The sequence below is a fragment of the Hoplias malabaricus genome, chromosome 8 (assembly GCF_029633855.1).
Source record: "Hoplias malabaricus isolate fHopMal1 chromosome 8, fHopMal1.hap1, whole genome shotgun sequence".
Classification (NCBI taxonomy): Eukaryota; Metazoa; Chordata; class Actinopteri; order Characiformes; family Erythrinidae; genus Hoplias; species Hoplias malabaricus.
In genome coordinates, this window is record NC_089807.1 from 10,039,535 (window position 1) to 10,054,863 (window position 15,329).

General features: G+C 41.7%; 1 protein-coding gene across 4 annotated transcripts in view; it reads left to right on the forward strand.

The window, feature by feature from the left end:
* sertad2b (SERTA domain containing 2b) overlaps window positions 1-15,329 on the forward strand; it is a 43,448-nt gene that overhangs the window by 23,942 nt on the left and 4,177 nt on the right. The window contains exons 1-2 of one of the 4 annotated variants that reach the window (XM_066679068.1): window positions 1,905-2,117; window positions 14,469-14,560. The exons of 1 other annotated variant lie outside the window; for it this stretch is intronic. The gene's annotated coding sequence lies outside the window, so the exon portion shown is untranslated. Of the gene's footprint in view, window positions 1-1,904; window positions 2,118-7,622; window positions 7,659-14,468; window positions 14,561-15,329 lie in introns of those variants that run through there. 2 more of the 4 variants (XM_066679069.1, XM_066679066.1) reach the window with 2 other exon arrangements.

Below are 15,329 nucleotides of genomic sequence, written 5' to 3' on the forward strand. Positions count from 1 at the left end.
ACTCGAAAGTGTCCGTAGGTGTAGGTGTGAGTGTGTGTGTGTCTGTGTTGCCCTGTGAAGGACTGGCGTCCCCTCCAGGGTGTATTCCTGCCTTGCGCCCGATGATTCCAGGTAGGCTCTGGACCCCCCGCGACCCTAAATTGGATAAGCGGTTACAGAAAATGGATGGATGTTGCACTGTATTAAAAGTGACACGTGTAATTTCATTCAACAGAATATAACCTAAAAATAAAGTAGTTTGAAAAAGGCAAGTGAGAAGTATGTATTCATCACAGCATTCGTTATGAGTTCCATTAGGAAAAAGCTCTGCAAAAGCAAGTGCATCCATTTGTTCTGTTCTTGGGGATAATATTGGTTCCAAAAGTGTGTGTGAATTTTGGATTTGAATACGTGTTTTTACTTAAATGTTTTTTAAAAATATATATAATAATAATTGTCATATTTAATGCTATGCAGTTACCATAAAATAACAAAAGAGCGTGGGAATGTTTGAATTTGTAATTACAATTCTACATTACACACACTGAAAAAAGTTATCCATACTTATTTGTAAACCTAAAAGTAAACTAAACAGATTTTGGCTTCTAAATAGACAGGAGTGTTATAACAGTTCACACAAATCACAAAGTGACCTTACTGTGTCCTGCTGAAAACTGGGCAGAATGGAACACACTGGCTGAAGTGATCTAGGAGCAGATGGAAAATGTAGCTCACTGAGAACCAGACAGTATCGTTGTTGTCCCCTGTATCTGCTTTATTCCTGTACATTATTACTGCCACATTCTTTCTGTCCTATTAATTTTGGAGAGCAGTTGACTTCACCATGTCTTATGCTCTGGCCCTCTGCTGTGAGTCATATCACCTTGCATGTTTCAACACCACTACACTAAAAATACATCACAATGACGATGGAACCTGGTACTGGGTGCCCTCAGTTCTGAATCTTCTTCTCCTTTCTTTCTCTGCTGCCTACGTTCTAGTTCTCTACTGGCACTCTTACAAGTCCACTACCTTAATTGGACAAAAATTAAGCATGCAGCAGTATGAGTCAGGGGATGGTAATGAACACAAACGGAGGCAGGCACTTATAAACTACCGTAGTACAACACCGACTTCATACAGAAGAACGACGATGAGTAAATTATTTCACGAGATAAACTAGACTAGGTCTCGTGTAAAAAAAGGAAGGGGGGGGGGGGGGTAATGCAGTGCCTAAACTTGCCATGTGGTGGCAGTTGAGCTCGTGTAGCTCAGTCCATAAAGAGGGCTGGCCATAACACTGGTTTTCTTCTGCTGGACATGAAAGCCTGTCATGTAGCCTGCTTTAGAGTTAATGCAGCACAGCGTGGAGAACTCACCGGAGAATTAACTATGATATTAAGTCATTAAGTGACATGCTGTGAAAAGTAATAGCATTTAGGAAATTACTGTGAACGCCATTGTTTGGAACTGTAAGAAATGTGGTATTATTAATAACAGTTACGGTGTGATAATGTAATTACAGAGTTGGAGCCGTGGGTAAATTGTCACGAAATAATTACATAACTTTTAGCAGAGAGAGACAGACAGGAAAGTGGGGGAGAAAATGGAGAGACAGGCGAGAGAACGAAAAAAGAGACAAAGAGGGGAGCCAGACAGAGTAGAAAGTGAGAAACAGGCAGGAAAGAGTGAGAAGAGACAGGTGAGAAACAGACGAGACTGAAAGGAGAAAAAGAGACTGAACGCTAGACAGAAAGAGGGAAACAGGGTAGAGACAGACAGTGAGAGACAGAGAAAGAAAGAGACGGAGAGAACGGGTTTTAAAGGGTGGGTGGAAGTATAGGGCACAGTCAGGGGCTGAGCTTGTGTGCGTGCGGACTCTACGTCACTCCTCTCCGAGGGCTCGCGCTGCGCTCCGTGCTCAGTCCGCCTCCGTCTCTGCTTCAACTCACCGCTGTTTCTCCTCCGCGGTCTTCTGTTCTCCTCCTCGCTTTTTCGCCGCCAGTCTCTCTCTCTCAGGACCGTACGCCCTCAGCGTGGAGACTCCGAGACCGTCGCCGGGTTTGAAGTCGCGCTGCCGACGATAAAAGCGATTCTTCCCGATGATTCAGCTCACGGCTCCGCTCCGAATAACCGTGGTGAGTGACCAGCTCCGACACCGAGCGCTTCAGTGCTACTGTGTAGAAGTGGCTTACTAAGCTCTGGCTGCGTTAATGTAACTCAGTGTTGTGTTTGTGGTCGTGTGAGAGAGTGGATGTAGGCTGTGTGTGTGTGTGCTGGCTGGGAGCAGTAATGTATTCCTTATTGTTGTCTGCTTCTCCCTCGTAAAGTTGAGCTCGGTGTCGAGAGAGAAGCCGAGGACTGGACGGAGATAGTGCGGTCTGTGCCCTGGTTGTGTTCACGTTCGTCGACTTTGTTTACTGGCGTCTCCTCGCCGTTTCTCGGAGTTAACCTTCCGAGGCAGAAGCGTGTCCCCTCCGAAACGTCTCCTCGAACATATCAGCTGTAAATAATGGATGTGGTTGTGAGATAATGCTAGCATGGATCCTACTACTGTCCTTTCAAGAAAGGCTAACGAGGGTCTGCTTTACTCTCTCTCTCTCTCTCTCTCTCTCTCTCTGAGCCGCTGGACTGTGCTCTGTGAAGGATTAACACTTTATCATTTTTCAGTTCATTCGCACTGTACTTTATTACACTTGATTAAAGTTATGTTTCAGTGTATAGTATTATAGACCACTTAATTGAAGACGATAACAGTGTAGGCGTAAAGTGTTTTAGACTTGAGCAGAGTGACAGTATCTTATATTTACTGTGGTATAAATATTACAGTATTTACATATTGCTGGTATCTGATTAAATGCAATTTTTTTTACAAAGAACATTAAAATACTCGTGTTTAACTGAATGTAGATGTGTTTCTTAAATGTAGCATTACTTCTGCATTGGGTCTGTGTGACCCAAGACATCAATACTTAGCATGCTAGTTTGAAAGCTGCCTACCATTGTCAGCTATATCTTAAAACAAGCCTGCGTTGGAGGCCTGTGCTATGGTGAAACGCTGTGTTCGAATCCCTAACCTGTTGTTTCTGTGGTTAGTTCTCAATGAATGAGATAAGGAGCAGGCTGAGTTATTGCTTGCCATTTGGCCTTGGGAGCATTTGTGTTATTCTGCATGAAGATTTAAAAAATGGTTCACTGAAATCTAAAACTTGCAGCTTTTCCCTGCACCTCAAATGCAGTCAGTCAGTCAAGCCGTGGTTGGTGTCCAAAGTTTGCTTCTTTAGTTGTGCACTGGAGTTACAAGACTGCTTTAATAGAAGTGGATTTGTGGTGAAAAAACTAAACCAAAACAAAAAAATTGCAAACCCCAGACACCAAACGTGACATGGCTTGTTTACTGCATGTCGAGGAAGGGGAAAGTTATTGAAATGTAATTTTTGGACAGATGATTTTTTAATGTGTGCAAAAAGCCTGCAAATATATGAAACTGTGATTTTTTTTTTAAATAGACCAGTATTTCTCAATATCTTGGAAAAAATAAAGCTACAGTGCATTCTGCAGTACCCCTGGTGAGATCAAGGCAAAGTCCAAAGTACATTTACACGCTTCTCTCTCTCTCTCTCTCTCTCTCTCTCTCTCTCTTTCTTTCTCTCTCTGTGTGTGTCTCTCTCATGCACACACTCACACACACACTACATTTAAAAGGGTTCAAGGTCCAGTTAGATTGGCTAGTGAATGTCCCTGTTAAAGTAGATTACACTCATTGCTTTTTTTTGGGTTATTCAACTTAATTTCTCTAATTTTTTCCTGTCTTTTCCTGCCTGCCTTTTTCCTCCACTAACCTTATGCAAGAAAATGTGTATTGCATGAATAAAACATCCATGGAGCTCCCCTGGCTGAGGCCTTTTGACCTCATGAAGCTGGGCAGGACATGTGTCAATCACGTGTGTGTGTGGGCGTGTATCTGTGTATGTAGTCTGGCACTGTAGAAAAACCCTAGCTTGCTAATGTTGGATGGGCCAGACGTGTATTACCAAGCCTAAGTGGCATGCAACAAGGTCATTTAAGTTAGTGCAGGAGGTGTGGGCAGCTTTCACATCTCAAGTTGCTGGACTTGGTCAGTGCAGTCAGCTGGAATGTGCAGCATTCTTGAGGTGAACGCTTCCATGTACTGCTCAGTCCATTGTGCCAGTATAAGTGGGCCTTTTGTGCTGTTTCTTTACTCTCAGAATGCATACAAATTCATATTGCTGCAAGGTTTCCTTAAACACTTTGCATTCACATTGCAACGAGAGAACGCACCCATAGTTTCAACATGTAGAGTTCATAAAGGCTCAGCTGTTTCCCTCAAACTCTTGAACACTCTTAATATTCAGTTATCGTACATAAACATATTATACTTTGATTGTAAGCACGAGAGCAAGGAATGAAGATAAGACTTCCACAATTACAGATTGTTGTTCATTTGTTTCTCTGCGTAAATAAGCCTCATTTCACCCTGTTTTCATGGGTCAGTACCCTGACAGGACCACCAAAGAGCAGGTATGATTTGGGTGGTGGATCATTCTCAGTGTGGCAGTGACAATGACGTGGTGGTGATGTGTTACTGTGTGTTGTGCTGGTGCAAGTGGATCAGACACAGCAGTGGTGCTGGAGTTTTTAAAAAAAGTAGCTAATCAGTTGCTGCACACTTCGCGTTGGTCGTCCTCTAGTCCTTCATCAGTGGAGTCAGGACGCTGTCGGCTGGATGTTTTTGGCTTGTGGACGGTTCACAGTCCAGCGGTGACCTTAGGGTGTATAATAATTTCAGGAGCAGTGCTGTGTCTGATCCATTTGTACCAGCACAATACCCACTAACACACAACCACCAAAACTTCAGTGTCACTGCAAAGCTGAGAATGATCCAACAGCCAAATGAATACCTGCTCTGTGGTGGTCTTGTGTGGGTCCTGACTATTGCAGAACAGTGGAAAGGGGGATATCAAAATATACAGAGAAACAGATGGACTACAGCCTGTAATTGTAACGGATAAAAATGGAAAACGAGTGTAGATAAAAGATGTACCTAATAAAGTATTTGTATGTAAAACTGTACACCATATTATTCATATTCATAAGGCACTAGGGACATTCCTCTATTTTCATTACTCTAAATCCTCTGTTAAATTACAAAGCCATAAAAGTTTTAGTGAAACTACATTTAGTGGAAATAATGACACTTAGTTTGTAGGTACTATTGTGTAGACTGTCATGGCTAGATGTTTGGTTTTATTTTCCCTTAACCACAACGTTAAGTGTGTGTCTCACACCCCCACATGCTGCATTAAGCCTTTGGCCCCTCTGGTCAAACCGGTTTGAAAAGTGTTCTGCTCTCTGCCAGCATTTAAACTCTCTTTAACACAGCTGAAGAGCAGAGTTCAGATTGAAGTGCCTTCACTGCTTTAAAGCATTGTTTTAAGTTCAGACCCATTTCTGAAAAGCAATGGTAAAATGCATCTGAAACCTTTAAAAAGACTGAGTCTTCTCTTTCAAAAAGTATATTGTATTAGGTAAAAAAAAACTGCAAACAAAAAAGTTTAGATGGGGCCAGTGTTGGAATGAGGAGGATGTTTAGGCGATGCTGATTTACTTCACTAAAATGTATGCTTTTTTATTTTTACAGCATTCGTAACCACACATATAAAGCCTGTATTTTCTGTAAAACATAACATTTGTAATGTTTCTGTATCACTATAAACTGGTGTTGAAATTTCACAGTAAGAGAGACCAATAGACCAATAGTAAAATATGCATTATCACCCTGCACATGGCCATGTATTAATTCCCAGTTCACTGAGCTATGTTAATTGATTATTTTATAAATCAAGTGAATTGATAATTCATGATAGTACTAATTCCTCAGCTGTACACTTTTCCACATTCCACACGCGCCGCACATGTATGGAAGGCGTAGAAGTGTACAGTCACATGTAGAGCCCAGCCACATTCTGCGTGCTGAGGGCTCTGCTGCTGCTGCTGCTGCCACTGACGTAAAGCCTTGACTGCAGTCTGCATGCTGCTGCCTCACTGCACATGTGCCTGACACCCACAACACTGGCGGCACCGTATGGCCACCATGAAAATTCTGTTTTCCCTAAACGCTAAAGAGAAATGCAGTGTCGCTGTGGCACATGTCAAGGAACAGAGCATAGTGTGAGAACGTGCAAGTGATAAACCACGGAACATCAGTTATAAATGAGTCATTGTACTGTACTGTTTTACTTGAATTTAAGAAGTGGCTGTGTGTAAGTTTATATGGTTACTACAAAGGGTTCTACAGCAGCAAAGAGGTTTTTGCCTTCATGCTATTTTAAAAAAAAAAGCCTCTGGCTGTAGGTTATATTGAAGTGATGAGGAATTCGAACATAATGCACTGGGCTGCCTGTAAGTACAGAGTTCATTTTACTTGATTACTGCGTGTAATTAATGTTCAGTTCGGTGTGGAGAACAAAACCCATAAAAGAGAATATTCCACAGCAGCAATGATGAAAAAAGTCATTGACATTAGGGTTATCCTGGAATAATAAAGACTTCTGTAATGAACAGAGCAGTGAACGAATTAATGCGGTTGCTTCAAGTACAACGCGTTTTTGCATGGTCACTGCTATTTATTATTAATGTTCAGTTCAGTGTGGGCTTTACAGCACCAAGATGACTTTATCCTTATGCTTTAAAAAAAGGTTTGAAGTTATAGTATAGAACTAAGACACTGAAAACCAAAACACTTAATGTCTTATAACTCCAAAGGAGCAAAGTCATAGAATCATTCAAATCTGGCACATTATTCTGTTAAATTGTTGGCCTTACTTGTTTTTATTTTTTTTTAAACTTTATTTACTTTATTCTTTTTATTGACAGCAAACAGAATAACACAAACATGTTGCATTTATAATGTGTCATCCTTCTAATATTCCCCATCCCTCCTTTATCCCTAATTATACTCCACCCTTTATATGTGTTGGCCTTGTATTAACACTTCTTGTTATTCACGCAGCTGGTTTAGTTAGGAATGACAAAAATGTCTGCTACTGCTAAACCTGTGCTGTACCATAAATATGTCATTTGGTCTGTCTGCCTCTCTACCTATAATGCTCACTGTTTGTATCTCTGTCTCTCTCTCTCTCTCTTTATCTCTCTCTCTCTCTCTCTCTCTCTCTCTCTCTCTCTCTCTCTCTCTCACTCTCGGGTCCCTCTCGCTCTCCTTTCCTGCTCGTGCTCAGTATTATTGAGCCTTCGTCAGGAGGGCCCACACAAATGACACCCCGTCTTTGTGCCGTCAAGTGCCATGACAAAGCGCGCTGAGTAAGTACAGAGGCCAGGCGGAGAGGAGGATGAACATGGATTATGTGCCTGTAATGATACTGTAAGATGACACCAGAGAGAGCGCTGCTTCTGCTTCTCTCTCTCTCTCTCTCTCTCTCTCTCTCTCTCTCTCTCTGCTCCTTCATTTTCTCTGCCTATCATTCTTTATCTCTGTCACTCTCCTCCCAGTTCTCTCTCATTTGACACAGTGATATGTGTGTTATTAGATGCAGGCTGAGGAAGTGATGTTTGATGGCTCTAGCTGTATATCTGCTAACGGCTTCACCTCACCATCTGCGTGGATCCATGACCAGTTTTGTTGTCCAACTGTCAGCTATGTATGTATGCATGCATGTTACTGTGTGTGTGTTTGATTGTGTGTGCGCGTGCATATGTGTGTGTACGTGTGTGAATCTGTACCCTCAGGACCTGAAATAGCACAGCATAGAGGTGAGGGGGAGGGGAAGTCAGAAGCTCAGGCATGGAAACGTGCAGATCCTGTTACAGGATCATAATATCACTGAAAAAAACTCAGCCCTCGCTCCCTCGCTCACTTGCTCAGTCAATCTCTTAATCCCTCACCCGTTCAGACTGTTACCTGTTCACTCACTCATTCACATAGTTGTTCACTTGCTTGCTCACACCTTCACCGGGTCGCTTCTCATTTGTTCACTCTCTCCCTCACTCCCTTGCTCACTCACTCAAACCCACACGCTGTTGCTTACTCACACGTCCAATCATTTCTACACCTACTCATTCATCCTTTATGTATTTACTCATTCCCCACGTCACTGCTCTATTCACTCACAACCTCGCTCACTTGCCCCACAATCACTCACTCATTCACTCCCTTATTCACTTCCCACGCTGCCTCCCTCACTCCCTTGCTTACTCACTCACTTGCAACCTCACGTCTTTGCTTAATATCTCCTCCGCCCTCTCTTCCATCCTCACTTACTCACTCATTCACATCTACACTCCTGTATTCACTCGCTATTATTTTATTTTTTATTTAACATTTAACATTTAACTACGCAATTCAAAAATAAAAACACCTTCTTATTGACAAATGACCAAATGCCACTCACTCACTTACTCACAGCCTCCTCATTCGCCCCTCACTCTGTCCTCCACACGGTTCTCCTCTGCTTCTGCAAGCAGCACAGCAGCTAATAGACTTCATCCATCTCACCTGGTCCCTCATGTGAAGTTTTCTGTTGTGTGTTGGGTTAGCACACACCGTGCAGCCAGACTAGTGGCACTGCGGCGTTTTTCCAGCTCCTGCTCTGGCAGCTCTGTGTTCTCCTGTCCAAAAGTCTCAGCCTTGGTTTTTACACTAATTCTGGACTTATCCGGTGCTGTGTTTCACACACTTAGCTACTGGCAGGAGTCGTATCCAGGAAGTGAGCCGTGGATAAAGCTGCACTTTTAAAACTGCGCTGTAAAACCGAGCCTTTGCCAGCCATTTTACAACACACTAAAAAGAGAGTGAGAGAGAGAAGAGAATAATGAGCTCTCGTTTGATGTAGTGTTTTTTCTGTTCGGCGAGAGATATTATGCGGGAGGTTGTGGGGTGGTCGAAGCAGGGCCGTTGCACGGTACTGCTGCATTAGTGCTGGAGAGAGGTGGCCAGTGATGTGTTTCTGAGTGTCCCTGTGTGTTTGTGTGTGTGTGTGTGTGTGTGTGTGTGTGTCAGGGAACAGACTGTGCTGTGAGAGGCTGGAACACAGCACTCCCTGCTTTCTTTCTCTCCTCTGGCTCCTCCTGTTGTCTCAATGCGCTCTGTAGATTCAGGTCAGGGGCAATAAGTAACAGCTGCTCTTTTCCGCTGACCCACAACTAGCTTTCTCTCCCCAAATCTCAGCCATAACCACCTCTAAGCAGTCTGCTAAACGTCTATTAGCACAGGAGACTAACTACCAGGCCCTGTCTATCTCGTCTTCAGCTTCTCTCCTGCACCAAGTAACCTCTCACTTCAGAAGTGGCAAGATGAGGATGGAGGGTGAAGGAGAAAGAAACGGAGGGAGAAAGAGAGAGGAATGTGCAGGGTGGGGTAGCGGTGGCGTTTAAAGTGCTGCAGACAGTGCTCTGAGTCACAGGGACTCGTTCAGCTGCCCTTACATTCCTCTCTCTAGCTGGAAAGAGCTGAATTTTTAGGCTTTGCTAAAAGCTGAAGATAATGGTTTAATGTATGGCTGCTCAAAGTGATCAGAGCCCACATGGGAGTTATGAGGAATAGAACCTTTGTTTGGCCCAAACTTGTTATTTATTTATTTATTTATTTATTTATTTATTTATTTACTCACATTCACTTCATAAATCTAGTCAAATCAACTGTGAATACATTTATTTTTTAACAGTTTAACTCGTTAAATCCCAAGGGCCTGTATGTGGGTCTTCACTTTCAGTTCCCTCTGTCATAACTACAGACATAATGCGTTTGTTTCATAATAGTTACAGGATCGTTTACTGTCATTCTGTTGTCAATCTTTTTGTGATTGTGTTGTTAACTCAGAAATATTCTCTAAATAATTTTTCCTTCATCTCCTTAACCGTGAATACGGATTGATCTGTGTAACACTGCCTTTGTCCTAAATGCTCTGTTTGGCCATTTCATTAATATTCACTTGTATGGACTTTCAGGACTGTTGTGCTTTTGTACATGGTCACATCAAATAACTATTAACCTTTTATCAACAGTATCAGGAGAAGATCAGGCTGAAATTTTTACCGAATGACATCAGTAACTGAAATACATCTTTTTGTTTTTTAAGAAGGTTTCTTCCAGATACATTCACAGTACATTATATAAGCCTACACACATCTATAGTTTTACAGAGGCTTTGCAAGAACTTTTAGAAATAACGAAAATAGCTGTTTTTGTTGGCCCAGTGTGTCCTGTTTTAATGTTTGATCACAGCGCCTTTGAATCAGTCTGTGTTTGAATATTCAGGAAAGCCTGGATTGTCCATAGAATGTTTGTCCAAACAGTGACACACACACACACACACACACACACTCATATATATGGGTGGGGTAAATTAGACACCAAGTGAACAGTCAGTTCTTGTAGTCGATGTGTTATAACTGGGGAAAAATGGGCAAGTGTAAGAAAATGCATGACTTTAAAAAACAATTGTGATGGTCATATTGTTTTGGTCAGAGCATCTCCAGAATATAAGTCATATCAGATGTTCCCAGTCTGCTGTGGTACGTACCAAACAAAAGTTGAAGGACGGTCCATAAACAAGCAGGTTCATGGCTTCCGCCAACAACTTTATGAGCCGACTTGTTGTTCACTTGCTGCCTAAAATATCCCACTTCTTGACAGGTGCCACTGTAGTGAGAAAATCAGTGTTATTTACTCACGTGTCTGTGGTTTTAATTTTGTAGCCGAGAGTTTTATATTCATTACTGTTTTTTTTTTCGCCCTTTAATTTCAGTAACCCCCTCCATCTCTCTCTCTCTCTCTCTCCTCTGTCTCCCTCTCTCCTCTACCTCTTTGTCATCTCGTTGGGTGGATTCCCAGCTGACTGTGTTTGTCATGGTAACAGGCAGCGGGCTCAGCCACTTGCACTTCCTGACTTAGTGGAAATGCCTGGCAGAGCTGCGGCTGCGCACTGCTTACATGCACGTGTTTGTGTGTGTGTGTGTGTGTGTGTGTGAGCGCACAGACAGGGCCAGGGTGCATGAAGCTGTCAGCCTGGATTAGGTTCAAGCACACTGCAATACTGCCTACCGCTACTGGGCTTTACTTTATGGTAATGAGGAGAGGCCTCGCGAACAGGCTTCTTTTTCTCTCTCGCTTTCTCTCTCTCATCTTTCTGTCTCTCTGTCTCTCTCCCTTTTTCTCTCTCTTGCTTCTTACTCTGTCGTCTATCTCTTGCTCTCCACACACTCCTTTCCACCTTTCTTTTTCAGTACCTTCCCTTTCTTTTCCTCTCTTGCTCTTTTTCTTTACTCTTTCCCATTCTTTCTTGACATCCTCTCTCTTTTTTCACTCACTCCGTCACTCCTTGTTTCTCTAAACTTCCCAAGATTCTCTCTCTTTTTCTCAGTCTCTTTGACTTTTCTCTCTTTTCCTCAGATTCTTTTCTCTGTCACTTTTTCCTCTGTGTTTCTGCTGCCATGACAGTGTTCGTTGTTATTTTCTTTTTCCTGCCCCATCGTGTGTTTATTTAGACACGGAGAAAAATGATAACGTTTCAAATAGGGAAAGTTCCTCATTTTATTTTGCTATGGGAGCATGTAATTGAATGTTTCAAAATAAACCAGGTTCACTAGTGTTAAGTTCAACCTGTAAGACTGGGACTGTACATTGTGGGAAAGAGGGATTGTGGCTGTTGTCAGTTCCTGCAGCATGGAAAACTACGTTAATGTATATTATCTCTATTTTCTTTGTTTTTCTTTTTTTTTTCCTCCCACCTCCCCCTTAACGTCCACTCCCTCTGCTGTATACATACATTTACTTTGAATTTTAACATTGACCACCTTGATTGTATTTTGTAAATATAAATCAATTTTGAACCTGATACCTTTTCATATAATATTTAAGTTACGGCGTTTGAAACGTTCCACTGTAAGGTGGAGTGGTGAACTAGTAACTGGCAGAGGTGTCATGACCGAGTATAAAAGGATTATCTATTAAAGACTCATTTCATAAAGAGGCATTTCTCAACATGGTGCCTAACGTCCTGAGAGAACTCTCAAAACAACAGTCCTAAAGTTGAGATTGCTAAGTGTTTAGGTCATTGACTGTGCAAAGAAAGATTCAGTCATTGCATGAGAAATGGTAAATGTAAAAATTTAAAAATGTAGACATATCGGCTCAGGACTACTTCATAACCCTGTTGCCATTAACAATTTTTGTTTAATTTGATTGTGGCTCCATCAGGAAACACAATTTTAAACTCCACTAAGAAAGAGAAAGCCATACTTCGATTATCTGCAGAAACACATCTGGAGCAAAGTTACTCTCAGATGGTCTGAAAATAATTGTTAAAATATTTTAGCGAAATGTTCTCTGTGTTAGAAAACAAAAGGGACACATGAAACTAGATTGTTATCAGTGAAAAGTCCACGTCTGTCAAATTTAGGGGGTCCATCATTGCAAAAAACAGTGATCGTCAATCGTTAAAGAGTAGCTACAATCTTCTTTTCAGCGAACTCCACCCCTAATTCATCTTTGAAAAGATTGTGGAGTGGAGAATATCTCCTTTGGTCTGAGCTCGTGTTCTTCCCGTATTTATGAGTGTGACCAAAGTCCTTCTAGACAAACCTGTCCACACAGCAGCCATATTTAAAAACCTCAGTGCAGTTGCTTCAAGTCATACACCTTTAGTTTTGAATAGAGAGAGACCAAAACACTCAAAACTGAAGCTCAAATTCCTGTTTCAAAACCATCTGCAATCACTGATACTATCAGACAAACAAAACATATGAATAGTTTGTAACTTTTGTCTCAGTGAGGCACAAAATCATGATTTTCAGCTTCTTCTTGGTACTGCACTTGTACAGATCTCAACATCGAGGGGGGCTTTCCTCACTAGCACCGCATAGTCGTCCACACCGACGACTGGTGCGACTTTATCCGTACACAGATGCTGTGTTCAGTGTTACGAGAACCCCTGTTTATATTTGAAACCGTGATCAGTCTCTTTATGTATAATAATCAAGCAGTAACAATGGTTGACTGATTTGAAGACATTTGAGATGATGTCTCGTCATCGGCACTTATAGCAGGGTCGGGCCAGAGGTGGCGCTGCAGAGCCACAATAAATATGTTATTTTGACAATTCGGAAAAACAGGGCTGTTATATTTTATTATTATAGAGCAATACATTTCGGGTGTTAATAAAAAAAATTAATGGGTCTTAGGATGTAATTACTTTTTAAGTGTTATATTGCAGTTAAAACTTTTAAATTAATTTGTTAATTGTTCAAACAAGAAGAAATCCTACACACATACACACAGTTTACAGAGACGCAGGACGATCTAATCTGTATCTTGGTGTGTGTGTGTGTGTGTGGGTGTGTGAGTGAATGGTCACTTGCTGCCTCTTTGTCAAGCACCTTTTGTATATATTATATACAAAGATTATATATATGTTATTTAGAAAATAATCTTGAATATTTTTTGCTATGTATTTGTAAAAAAAATATTCTCACTTTCTCTCTCTAGCCTCATGTTCCCTCCTTTTTCTTGTTTTCTGTCATCCACTCTCTCTCTCTTTCTCTCTCGCTCTCCGTCTCTCTCTGTCTCTCCCCCCCTCCTTCTGCAGCACTGTGGTGACTCAGTATACTGTAACAACATGGCGGCCCCTGAGAGTGGCTGTAAATCTAGAATATGCTCTATCTGCGAGTACAGTAGCCTCAGAGAGCGTCGTGCTGTTCCTGTTTCCTAACATAGGGCCAGGGTCCGCTCCCTAGCCGGTTCTCTCTCCTTCTCTCTCTCTCTCACACAGCCGGACACTCTGCTGCCCCGCCGCACTCTGCCCTCTCCCCCTGCGTCCCACAGACGCTACAGGAGCCAAATAGAAGAGCTGCGTACTTGCATGACACATTTACACCAAGACCTCTTACTGAAAGTCTGACACACACTTGCCTCCCTCCTCTCAGCAGCACGGCTCAGGAAGCCGTAGTCAGAGCAGGATTCCTGTAATCACTCCTGCACCCCTTCTTCTCTCTTTCAAACACTTCTCTTTTGCACATTTGATAAAGGTCTTAGGGGCTAAGACTGCATCTGAAGAACGATGTTAAGGTCACATTTCAACTGCCACTAAATTACCTGCTTATTATTTTTAATAACTTCTCAGAATCTTTTCCAATGCAAAAACATTGGGTTGTTTATGTTGTCTGTGTTGATTGTGTAAAATTCTTTTAGTCACATTTTTGCATTGTGTAACGCTTCTGCATTGTTTCTCAAAGAATCATAATCAAAGCAAATGTTTGTGAATCAGAGATTTAAGCCCCTAGGGAACTCCTATCTGATTCTCACAGGAGTGACTGATAGCAGGTTGAAGTATTTGTCATTTATAAAGTTGCTGGTTTATGTAAAGCCCTGTCCCCATGTTGTGTTACCTTATCTGTTTGGCACAGTTGTAACGTGAGTCGTTATGTGCTCTTTCTTCTCCGCGGCGGCTGCACAGAGATTGTAGTGAATCTCACCCCAGTGGAGGCTCAGAATGCTAATATGATGACAGCTTGCGGGCCAGTGTCATGGCAACAAAGCTACAATCTGGTAATAGAAACGGTCTTTTTATTTTTAACCCAAGTCAACTTGTTGATGCTCCAACCAACTGCTGTTTGGGTTGGCTGTCTGTTTCGTTGGTCGTGTATTTTGTCCGAACATACCATGTACCAGCTCATAATGTTTATCTGCCTTTATTTATGATGACTTCAGTTTACGTGCCTAACAAGTTTTAACATACCATCTCATCAACTAAACGCTACGTGGTTCCTACCCAAGGAGCATTTTTTTTGTATATTACTGTGGTATTTGGCCTTTATTGCTTTTTATTTCATAATTGTATATCCTTGTCTTAAGTTCTATAAACCTTTTACAAGTCACTGTTATGGCTAGTCATTGTTACAATGGGAATGTGTATGTTTCATACACATTTAACATTTTCTGTTGATTTTCTTTCATTAGAACCTTATGGAAATATTTATTAAAATGCTTTCGGTCTGTAAACGGACATGTATGTTTAGGTTTATAGGTTTATGTCATTTGATTTACTTCCACATGAAAACCATAGTATGACTTGGATGGGATGAGTTTACAGGTCGGTGAAGTAAGGTTCCCACAGTGCAATTCTGATTTTGATGCCACACAGAATAAGACACGTTTATAATTCATATGTTTGCAAAAGCTGAAAAGCAAGCTTGCATTAACCAAATTTGACCCTGAGAAAGTAAAGACTGTGTTTTCAAATGTACATCGTGCTTTGGACGTTCCTGGATTTTAATAATGAAGATTCTCCATTTTAGGCCAATCTCTATCAACTTGA